Source organism: Bubalus kerabau, chromosome 1 (assembly GCF_029407905.1).
Source record: "Bubalus kerabau isolate K-KA32 ecotype Philippines breed swamp buffalo chromosome 1, PCC_UOA_SB_1v2, whole genome shotgun sequence".
Lineage (NCBI taxonomy): Eukaryota > Metazoa > Chordata > Mammalia > Artiodactyla > Bovidae > Bubalus > Bubalus kerabau.
In genome coordinates, this window is record NC_073624.1 from 279,543,944 (window position 1) to 279,555,283 (window position 11,340).

Below are 11,340 nucleotides of genomic sequence, written 5' to 3' on the forward strand. Positions count from 1 at the left end.
GCGGATACAGAGCAGGCAGTGGAATCCGGAGTACAGAGAATCTGAATCTATTGATGGCCTCAGAGCAAACCCGACAACTTTAGTCCCTGAGGGAAGCTCTATCTTTACACAGGACAATAAGCAAGCCCATGCTTTGCTCCACGTGGAAACACCAATGCTGTCTTAAGGCTTTCCCTCTAAAATGAGAATGAAAGGGCAGTTAGTTCTGCTTATGAATTTTGCAGAAACCCAAGAGCTCCATAGGGAACTGTCTCCGGACACTTGCATGGGAGTTTTCCCTCTGTTTCCAAGTTGAGGGAGAAGGACAGACATTGGACAGTGTCCCATTCTCACTTTATACGACCTCAGTGCCAATAAAAGGGACATCTGTTAAAGAGAGGCTGATGCAATCTCGTTTTCAAGGTAGAAAATCTCCAAAGAAGAGCAAATGAAGGTGACAATACGAAGTAGGCAAGGTAAGCCCAAGTTGAGAGAGAGTTCCAAATGTACATATTTTTCATTTTAAACTGGGGTGACTATAAATTATCTAAGGATATGCTTTTGACTCTAGTAACATCACAAATCTCTAAATTTTTTCTTTTATTTTTTTGTTGGAAAAGTATTGGCTTCATTTTGTTGTTGTTGTTCAGTCACCAAGTCATTTCCAACTCTTTGAAACCCCATGGACTGCAGCACACCAGGCTTCCCTGTCCCTCTCCATCTCCCGGAGTTTGCCCAAGTTCATGTCCATAGCATCAGTGATGTCATCCAACCATCTCATCCTCTGTCGTCCCCTTCTCCTTCTGCCTTTAGTCTTTCCCAGCATCAGGGTCTTTTCCAATGAGTCAACTCTTCGCATCAGATGGCCAAAGAATTGGAGCTTCAGCATCAGTCCTTCCAAAGAGTATTTAGGGTTGATGTCCTTTAAGATTGACTGGTTTGATCTCCTTGCTTTTCAAGCAACTCTCGAGTCTTCTCCAGCACCACAGTTTGAAAGCATCAGTTCTTCAGCACTCTCCCTTCTTTGTGGTCCAGCTCTCGTATTTGTACATGACTACTGGAAAGACCGTAGCTTTGACTTTATGACCCTTTGTCTGCAAAGTGATTTCTTGGACTTTTAACGCACTGTCTAGGTTTGCCATAGCTTTCCTGCCAAGAAGCAATCGCCTTCTAATTCCATGGCTGCAGTCACCATCCACAGTGATTTTAGAGCCCAAGAAGAGGAAGTCTGTCATTGCTTCCACATTTCCCCCTTCTATTTGCCATGAACTGATGGAATCGGATGGCATGATCATAGTTTATTAAATATTGAGTTTTAAGCCTACTTTTTCACTCTCCTTCACCCTCATCAAGAGGTTCTTTAGTTCCTCTTCGCTTTCTGCCAGTAGAGTGGTATCATCCACATATCTGAGGTTGTTAATATTTCTCCCAGCAATCTCGATTCCAGCTTGTAACTCATCCAGCCCAGCATTTTGCATGATGTGGTCTGCCTATAAATTAAATAAACAGTATGATAATAAACAGCCTTGTCATGCTCCTTTCTCAATCCTGAACCAGTCAGCTGTTCCATACAGAGTTCTAACTGTTGATTCTGGACCTGTGTTCAGCTTTCTCAGGAGACAGGTAAGGTGGTCTGGTATTCCCATCTCTCTAAGAGTTTTCCACAGTTTGTTGTGATCCACACAGTCAAAGGATTTTAGTGTAGTCAATTAAACAGAGGTAGATGTTTTGCTGGAATTCCTTTGCTTTCTTTATGATCCAGAAAATGGTGGCACTTTGATCTCTGGTTCCTCTGCCTTTTATAAACCCAGCTTGAACATCTGGAAGTTCTTGGTTCACATAATGCTGAAACCTAGCTTGGAGAATTTTGAGCATAACCTTACTAGCATGGGAGAGGAGTGCAATTGTCTGGTAGCTTGAACATTCTTTAGTACCACCTTTCTTGGGAACTGGGTTGAGGATTGACCTTTTCCAGTCCTATGGCCACTGCTGAGTTTTCCAAATTTGCTGACAAATTGAGTGCAGCACTTCAATAGCATCATCTTTTAAGATTTTAAATAGCTCTGCTGGAATTCCATCACCTCCACTAGCTTTATTGGCATCAGCGCTTCCTAAGGCCACTTGACTTCACGCTCCAGGATGCCTGGCTCTGAGAGAGAGACTACACCATCTTAGTTATCCAGGTCATTAAGATCTTTTTCATCCAGTTATTCTGTGTATTCTTTTCATCCCTTCTTAATTTCTTTTGCTTCTATTAGGTCTTTACCATTTCTTCTCTTTATTGTACCCATCTTTGGATGAAATGTTCCTTTGATATTTCCATTTTTCTTGAAGAGGTCTCTGTTGTTTTCCTCTATTTCTTTTCACTGTTCATAGAAGAAGACCTTCTTGCCTCTCCTTGCTGTTCCCTGGAACTCTGCATTCCGTTTGGCATACCTTTCCCTTTCTCCCTTGCTTTTCCCTTCTCTTCTTTCCTTGGTTTCATATCTACCCAAACTTCTGCTATCAACTGTGAGTAGCAGCTATATCTTAATGGTACCTACTGTGAGCCTCATCATTCATCTACATCATCTCTAATGCTTATACAACCATGTGAGGAACTTTCCATATTCCAAATTTTTGGAATGAGTACTTGCATTATCCAAAGTGAAAGAACTGAGAAGTGGAGGACCTGTTTTTCAAACCCAGTCTGTTTGTTTCCAAATTCTATGAACTAAACTTCCTCATGACAATGCTCTTCTGCGATTACCTTCCCTCCAGGACCAACAGCTAAGACAAGGGAAGTGGAGTTAATTCTGGAAGCTGGCCCAGACTCAGGTTCCGGGTGACCACATGGATGGTGCTAAGCAGAGGTTGCCAAGTGCAGAGATGGAGAAGGCCCAGAGTCCCACTTTGCCTGCCTTTGGGTTTAACTAAAGCCCATCCTAACTACAGAAACAGGGGAGCGCGGTGTTTCTATTTTCACTTCATAGGAAGGTTGGGGCAACCTCTCTTTGGCACAAGAGACAGGAATGCTTCAAAATGCAGACCCATTTTATAAAGATTCCTGTTAGCATTTCTAGTTCTCAGATTAGCATTGTCCATAAAATCCCAGATGGTTCCTGCTTCTGCTACTTAGAAGATAAATTATCTAACCTCTCCAGGCCTCTGTTTCATTGTATGTAAAGTGAAAAAGTAGTCCCTATCTCTGTTTATGTGCAAGGATAAAAGCAAAGAAGTCTGTTGGTTGTCTAACAGAGTGCCTGAATCATGAATGGTGGCCCCTGTCTCTCTCAGACATTACAAGGCTGAGATTATTATGTGCTACTTCTAGAAGACTAACAGATATCATAGATAAAGAAAACACCAGTCTCAGAGAACTTAAATATTTAATTTTAGATGAAGCTGATTGCATGCTGGATATGGATTCTGGACCAGAAATAAAAATCGAATTTCCTGCCCAGCAATTGAATGAACATCAAACCCTTATGTTCAGTGCAGTTTTCCCAGAGGAAATTCAAAGCTTAGCTGAGGGGTTTTGGAAGTTAAACTATTTGTTTGTGGCTGTTGGATAAGCAAGTAGAGCAAGAGACCATTCTCCCAGCTGGCTAGTACTCAAAATAAGAAAAACCTGTAGAAATTCTGTAAAACATAGGTGATTAAAAACAAACAAACAAAAAAAACTATGGCTTTTGTTGAGACTGAGAAGAAAGAAGATTTTACTGTAACTTTTCTTTGCCAGGAAAAAGCAGCAACCATACATATTCACGGTGACCTGGAACAGAGAGAGAGCAAACGTGGGGATTTTCATTGTGGAAAGTGCCCAGTTCTTGCAGCTACTACAGAAGCTGGATATTGAAAGTGTCTGATTTGTTATCCATTCTGATGATCTGCTGATGAATGTGTTCATTGAATCTGGTGTACTGGTGAACGTGAGAACCCTTGCAGAGCTATTTCCTTTTTTGATGCTCAGATAACCACGCGGCACAGCCTCCAATGAAAGTACTTCCAGAAGCTCATCAGGGTGCTCTGAACGGCTGGAAGAACATGCCTTGAGCACACGTCTTCCTGGCTTCAGTGACATTACAAGAGGAAATGTGTTTGCATCTGATGATATGGAAAAGAATTATCAGGGCATAAGCACTCTGAATGTAGCAAGATTTTCTTTTTCACAAAGTCCCAATCCAATCCATGATGAGTCATGGGATTAAAGCTAAAACACACAAGTCTGTAGTACAGTTTTGCTGCAAAGAAGGAAACAATTTTAAGTTTTGATTCAAGTGTGAAGTCTGACATTCTGTATTTCCTGTCTTCCTGTTCTTATTCAGACCCTCAAAAAAATAAATCTTTACTGACTAATGTGTGATCTAAAAATATTGTACTTACTGATACAAATGATGTTAACTGGAAAGATTAAAGCACTCATCTTGAAAAAAAATTTTTTTTGAAAGCAGCTTACAGTTTCCATAGACTTCCCTGGTGGCTCAGATGGTTAAGCATCTGCCTACAATGCGGGAGACCCAGGTTCAATCCCTGGGTTGGGAAGGGCCTCTGGAGAAGGAAATGGCAACCCACTCCAGTACTCTTGCCTGGATAATCCCTTGGATGGAGGAACCTGGTACGCTACAGTCCATGGGGTCGCAAAGAGTCAGACACAACTGAGCGACTTCACTTTCTTTCTTTCTACAGTTTCCATGGGGAGAGAATAGAGAGTAACAAGAATAGATGACAAAATATTCTTTAAGTCACAGATGGAAAAAAATTTTCGTGCAATAGGAATATAAAGGTCTTACTTCGAGTCTGTGACACAGAACTCTGTTAACATGAACTTGCCCCTCCTGAATCCATGATAACGATCTGGGAGGTGTCCTTCCCTTAGTATGAACTCGCCCTTCCTGAAGCCTTAGGAACAAGCTGTGAGGTGTCCTCCCCTCCGTCTAGTTTACTTGACCCCTCTTGTCCTGTTCACTGACCTCAGTACGATCACAGAAAGACGAAACGTGGAAACAGGCACAACTCAAGAGAATCAACTTTCTTTGCCCTTTCTAGAAAGAAAGGTATTTTCCAGCGAAAGGTATATCAGTTTTCCACCCAAACGTCTACCTGTGATTTTGCTTGGCCTATCTGTGGTATTTGTCTAACTTTCCTTAAAGAAAAATTGCACATTGCCTTCCAACTAAGGAATACTAAGATCTCTTAGTAAGCAAAATTGAAGCAAGGAATGTTGGCTAGACCACTTAGCATACCTGCTAAAATGCACCTTGCTTTTCTCACTTAATATTCAGCCCTTCCCATGTTAGTGCAAACCTCATTATTACAAATGACTTTTTGGCATTCTATTGTTTGAATGTCCCACTATTTTTTTTAACACCTCACCTGCTGACCACACACCTGGTTTTAACTTTCTGAGTTCTGCTAATGTAAGCATCCTTATCCCTAATTTTATAGTTGTGAGTTCGTATTTATTTTCTTATGAGGAGTGCCTCTTTCTGAGGCTTGTGTAAGTTTCAAGCCTCACAACACCTAGGATTTATTCTTAAATATTTGACAATATCCATATTTCTACTGCTTTCTAAATTTCTGAGTTAATTTATTTCATATTTTAATTGTTGATACGTCACATTATCCAAAGAGGATATAACAATCATTATTAATAACAGTTAATACATATAATTAAGTACTGGGTATTGTTCTACATGCCTTAGTGTATAAATAACTTGGTCCTTACAAAGATTCCATGGAATAGATACTGTTATTATCTATATTTTACAAATGAAGGAACTTAAATGTGAAATGATTAAGGCATTAAAAAAAAGAAGGCCAAGGCATAAGGCCAACAATTTAGTGGCATAGTCATTTTCTTCAGTTTTTGTTTCCCTAAAATCCTAAGTATAACTCCTTGTCCAATGTAATGGAATATTAAAAATGTGTTGACAGACATATAGAACAGATTTGTGGTTTCCAAGGGGGCAAGGGATGGGTTGGGAGTTTGGAATTAGCAGATGCAAGCTATCATATACAGAACGGATACACAACAAGGTCCTGCTGCATAGCACAGAGAACTATGTTCAATATCCTGTCATAAACCACAAGAGGAAACATGAGGTAGAATATATATACATAGAACCGAATCAGCAGAAATTGAAAAAAATTAATTTTTATTGGAGTATATTTGCTTTACAATGTTATTAGTTTCTACTGTACAGCAGAATGGATCAGCCATTTGCACACGTATATCTCCACCCTTTGGCATAGTAAATAAAGCAGAAATAGATGTTTTTCTGGAACTCTCTTGCTTTTTCGATGATCCAGCGGATGTTGGCAATTTGACCTCTGGTTCCTCTGCCTTTTCTAAAACCAGCTTGAACATCAGGAAGTTCACGGTTCACATATTGCTGAAGCCTGGCTTGCAGAATTTTGAGCATTACTTTACCAGCGTGTGAGATGAGTGCAATTGTGCAGCAGTTTGAGCATTCTTTGGCATTGCCTTTCTTTGGGATTGGAATGAAAACTGACCTTTTCCACTCCTGTGGCCACTGCTGAGTTTTCCAAATTTGCTGGCATATTGAGTGCAGCACTTTCACAGCATCATCTTTCAGGATTTGGAATAGCTCAACTGGAATTCCATCACCTCCACTAGCTTTGTTCATAGTGATGCTTTCTAAGGCCCACTTAACTTCACATTCCAGGACGTCTGGCTCTAGGTCAGTGATCACACCATCATGATTATCTAGGTCGTGAAGATCTTTTTTGTACAGTTCTTCTGTGTATTCTTGCCATCTCTTCTTAATATCTTCTGCTTCTGTTAGGTCCATACCATTTCTGTCCTTTATCGAACCCATCTTTGCATGAAATGTTCCTTTGGTATCTCTGATTTTCTTGAAGAGATCCCTAGTCTTTCCCATTCTGTTGTTTTCCTCCATTTCTTTGCATTGATCACTGAAGAAGTCTCTCTTATCTCTTCTTGCTATTCTTTGGCACTCTGCATTCAGATGTTTATATCTTTCCTTTTCTCCTTTGCTTTTCACTCCCCTTCTTTTCACAGCTATTTGTAAGGCCTCCCCAGACAGCCATTTTTCTTTTTTGCATTTCTTTTCCATGGAGATGGTCTTGATCTGTACAATGTCATGAACCTCATTCCATAGTTCATCAGGCATTCTATCGATCAGATCTAGGCCCTTAAATCTATTTCTCACTTCCACTGTATAATCATAAGGGATTTGATTTAGGTCATACCTGAATGGTCTAGTGGTTTCCCCTACTTTCTTCAATTTCAGTCTGAATTTGGCAATAAGAAGTTCATGGTCTGAGCCACAGTCAGCTCCTGGTCTTGTTTTTGCTGACTGTATAGAGCTTCTCCATCTTTGTCTGCAAAGAATATAATCAATCTAATTTTGGTGTTGACCATCTGGTGATGTCCATGTGTAGAGTCTTCTCTTGTGTTGTTGGAAGAGGGTGTTTGTTATGACCAGTGCATTTTCTTGGCAAAACTCTATCAGTCTTTGCCCTGCTTCATTCCGTATTCCAAGGCCAAATTTGCCTGTTATGGTTTTTCCTGTGGTCATGTATGGATGTGAGAGTTGGACTGTGAAGAAGGGTGAGTGCTGAAGAATTGATGCTTTTGAACTGTGGTGTTGGAGAAAACTCTTGAGAGTCCCTTGGACTGCAAGGAGATCCAACCAGTCCATTCTGAAGGACATCAGCCCTGGGATTTCTTTGGAAGGAATGATGCTAAAGCTGAAATTCCAGTACTTTGGCCACCTCATGCGAAGAGTTGACTCATTGGAAAAGACTCTGATGCTGGGAGGGATGGGGGCAGGAGGAGAAGGGGATGACAGAGGATGAGATGGCTGGATGGCATCACTGACTCGATGGACGTGAGTCTGAGTGAACTCCAGGAGTTGGTGATGGACAGGGAGGCCTGGAGTGCTGCAATTCATGGAGTCGCAAAGAGTTGGACACGACTGAGCGACTGATCTGATCTGATCTGATCTCCACCCTTTCGGACTTCCTTCCCATCAGGTCACCACAGTGCGCTGAGCAGCGTTCCCTGGGCTGTATAATACACTATCACCAGTTATCTACTTAATACACAGTGTTAAAAGTGTATATGTGTCACATATAAGAGAAATTGACCCAATACTGTAAATCAACTGTACCTGAAAAAACTAGGGTTAGTGTCTTTCAAGTAGCGTCACGGTTTCAGTCAGGGGCTCCGGTCTCATGATGCCTATCTCTCTTCTCTTCTGTGGCTCCCGAACCAAGAAACAAGAATATTTAGAATTGTGACTATCATAGACATCAGAAAGTAGGCGAGTCCATGAGCTTTCCATTGGGCTTTATAGTAATTTGGAGGCAACTATCCCCAAACCTCAGAGGTTGCGGTAGTTAGGCTGGGCTGCGATAACAACCTATCATAGAATGGGTAGTGTAAACAAGGACATGGTTCAGGAGGCTGGAGGTCTGCGAGCAGGCTGCCCACATGGCTGGGCTGTAGTCAGAGTTCTCTGGCCAGGGCCCCCTTCTTGGTGTGCGGACAGGCACCTTTGTGTCGGGACTCACACTTAAACCACACCCCAGTTCTTAACCAGATTGCTTATATTCAGATAAAAGTAGAATTGGTAAATTAGTAAATTTGGGGATTGGGCAAAATTATCATAGAATTAAACATCTTCTCCCCCATTCCACTCATCTTCTTTATTGTCTCTAAGCCACCATGAGTAAATTCCGGGATTCAGTGATAGACAGGGAGACCTGGCATGCTTCGGTCCATGGGGTCGCCGAGAGTCGGACACGGCTGAGCGACTGAACTGAGCTGAACTGAAGCCACCATGGTTTTACAGTTGTTAAGGAGGAAAAACAATATTTCCTTTTCAACATAATTATGAAAATAAAATAAGAAATATGGTAATGTTATTTTATTTACTTTATTGTGTTTACAAAGCATTGTGGAATGCTTTGCAGTTAACAAGGTACCTTTATATCCATTTTCTCATTTTATTTTCATAATTATGTTGAAAATAAAATGAGAGAGAGTTCCAGAAAAACATCTATTTCTGCTTTATTGAATATGCCAAAGCCTTTGACTGTGTGGATCACAATAAACTAGAAAATTCTGAAAGAGTTGGGAATACCAGACCACCTGATCTGCCTCTTGAGAAATTTGTACGCAGGTCAGGAAGCAACAGTTAGAACTGGACATGGAACAACAGACTGGTTCCAAATAGGAAAGGAGATCGTCAAGGCTGTATATTGTCACCCTGTTTATTTAACTTATACGCAGAGTACATCATGAGAAACGCTGGACTGGAAGAAACACAAGCTGGAATCAAGATTGCCGGGAGAAATATCAATAACCTCAGATATGCAGATGACACCCCCCTTACGGCAGAAAGTGAAGAGGAACTAAAAAGCTTCTTGATGAAGGTGAAAGTGGAGAGTGAAAAAGTTGGCTTAAAGCTCAACATTCAGAAAATGAAGATCATGGCATCCGGTCCCATCACTTCATGGGAAATAGATGGGGAAACAGTGGAAACAGTGTCAGACTTTATTTCGGGGGGCTCCAAAATCACTGCAGATGGTGACTGCAGCCAGGAAATTAAAAGACGCTTACTCCTTGGAAGCAAAGTTATGACCAACCTAGATAGCATATTCAAAAGCAGAGACATTACTTTGCCAACAAAAGTTCGTCTAGTCAAGGCTATGGTTTTTCCTGTGGTCATGTATGGATGTGAGAGTTGGACTGTGAAGAAGGCTGAGTGCTGAAGAATTGATGCTTTTGAACTGTGGTGTTGGAGAAGACTCTTGAGAGTCCCTTGGACTGCAAGGAGATCCAACCAGTCCATTCTGAAGGACATCAGCCCTGGGATTTCTTTGGAAGGAATGATGCTGGGGCTGAAACTCCAGTACTTTGGCCACCTCATGCGAAGAGTTGACTCATTGGAAAAGACTCTGATGTTGGGAGGGATTGGGGGCAAGAGGAGAAGGGGACGACAGAGGATGAGATGGCTGGATGGCATCACTAACTCGATGGACGTGAGTCTGAGTGAACTCCAGGAGTTGGTGATGGACAGGGAGGCCTGGCGTACTGTGATTCATGGGCTGGCAAAGAGTCCGACATGACTCAGCAACTGATCTGATCTGATCTGATATTCTATATGGAGATTATCATACTAAGCGAAGTAAGTCAGACAGAGAAAGGCCAGTATCATATGCTATTGCTTATATCTGGAATCTTAAAAAATGGTACAAATGAACTTATTTGAAACAGACTCACAGACCTAGAGAAAGAACTAATGATGACCAGAGAGGAAGTAGGGTAAGAGATTGGGAGTTTGGAATTGATGTACATGTTGCTATATTTAAAACAGATAGCCAACAATGATCTACCATGTAGCACAGGGAAGTCTGCTCAATATTCTGTAATAACTTAAATGGGAAAATAATTTGAAAATAGATACATGTATACATGTAACTGAATTAGTTTGCTGTACATCCAAAACTAATACAGCATTGTTAATTAACTACACACCAATATAAAATAAAAATTAAAAAAGGCAAAAATGCATTCAAGGTTACCAAATATTTTGAGACTTTCCTAATCAAACCACATTTTCTATATGCACTGTACATGTGTAACTGTCTCATCAATATTTACATAGAAAGGATTCCTGATGTTGGAGACATGTTTATCTTGGAAAATTTGTGCCCAAGAAAGATTGGCACAGAACACATGTGGAACTACTGTGGCTTCTACATAATGTCAGCCAAATCTGGGGATTAATCACAGCAAGAAACTGTGAATCTTACAAGAAACATTTAAGAAGACAGTAAGGAAAACAAAAATCTGCTACCTCTGTACACATATACTGTGCCAATGCCAAATTGCTGGTTTTTCCATTGTAATTATGAAAGATGGAACCACTGGGGAGGACTGGGTCAAGGGTATATTAGAAACACCTTTGAATCTATAATTATTTCAAAATAAAAGAGTAAAATAAATTCTACTACCTCAAAAGGAAAGAAGCTGGATCAGAAAGAACAAGAATTGGGAAACAAACTATTGATATCAGCTTATGTAAAAGTAGAGACAAGGAGCTGACTCCATTCTGACTGTTACCTCCTGATGGGACTTGGCTTCCAGGGGGCAAAACTGGGCCGCGTCTCAGGCGCTAGGAGGTGGTGCCAGCTGTGGGTCTCGGGCTCCTCTCGCGCGCTGGTTTCCCAGGGGACGCGCCCAAAGAAAAGCCATTGCTCTTTGCCCTTTTCCCTCCTTCCGTATGGAATGTGGGAAAATGCTAAGTAGCAACGATTCTGAAGTCTTGAGGTAAAAAGTATGTGGGCAAAAGCAACAAATAAGGATAGAATTAGAAAAACAGAAAA

The 11,340-nt window shown here is 41.1% G+C and overlaps 1 pseudogene; it reads left to right on the forward strand.

Moving 5' to 3' along the window:
• The first annotated feature begins 427 nt into the window (after nt 1-427).
• On the forward strand, nt 428-4,169 carry LOC129633420 (probable ATP-dependent RNA helicase DDX4; annotated as a pseudogene).
• Nucleotides 4,170-11,340: the final 7,171 nt, after the last annotated feature.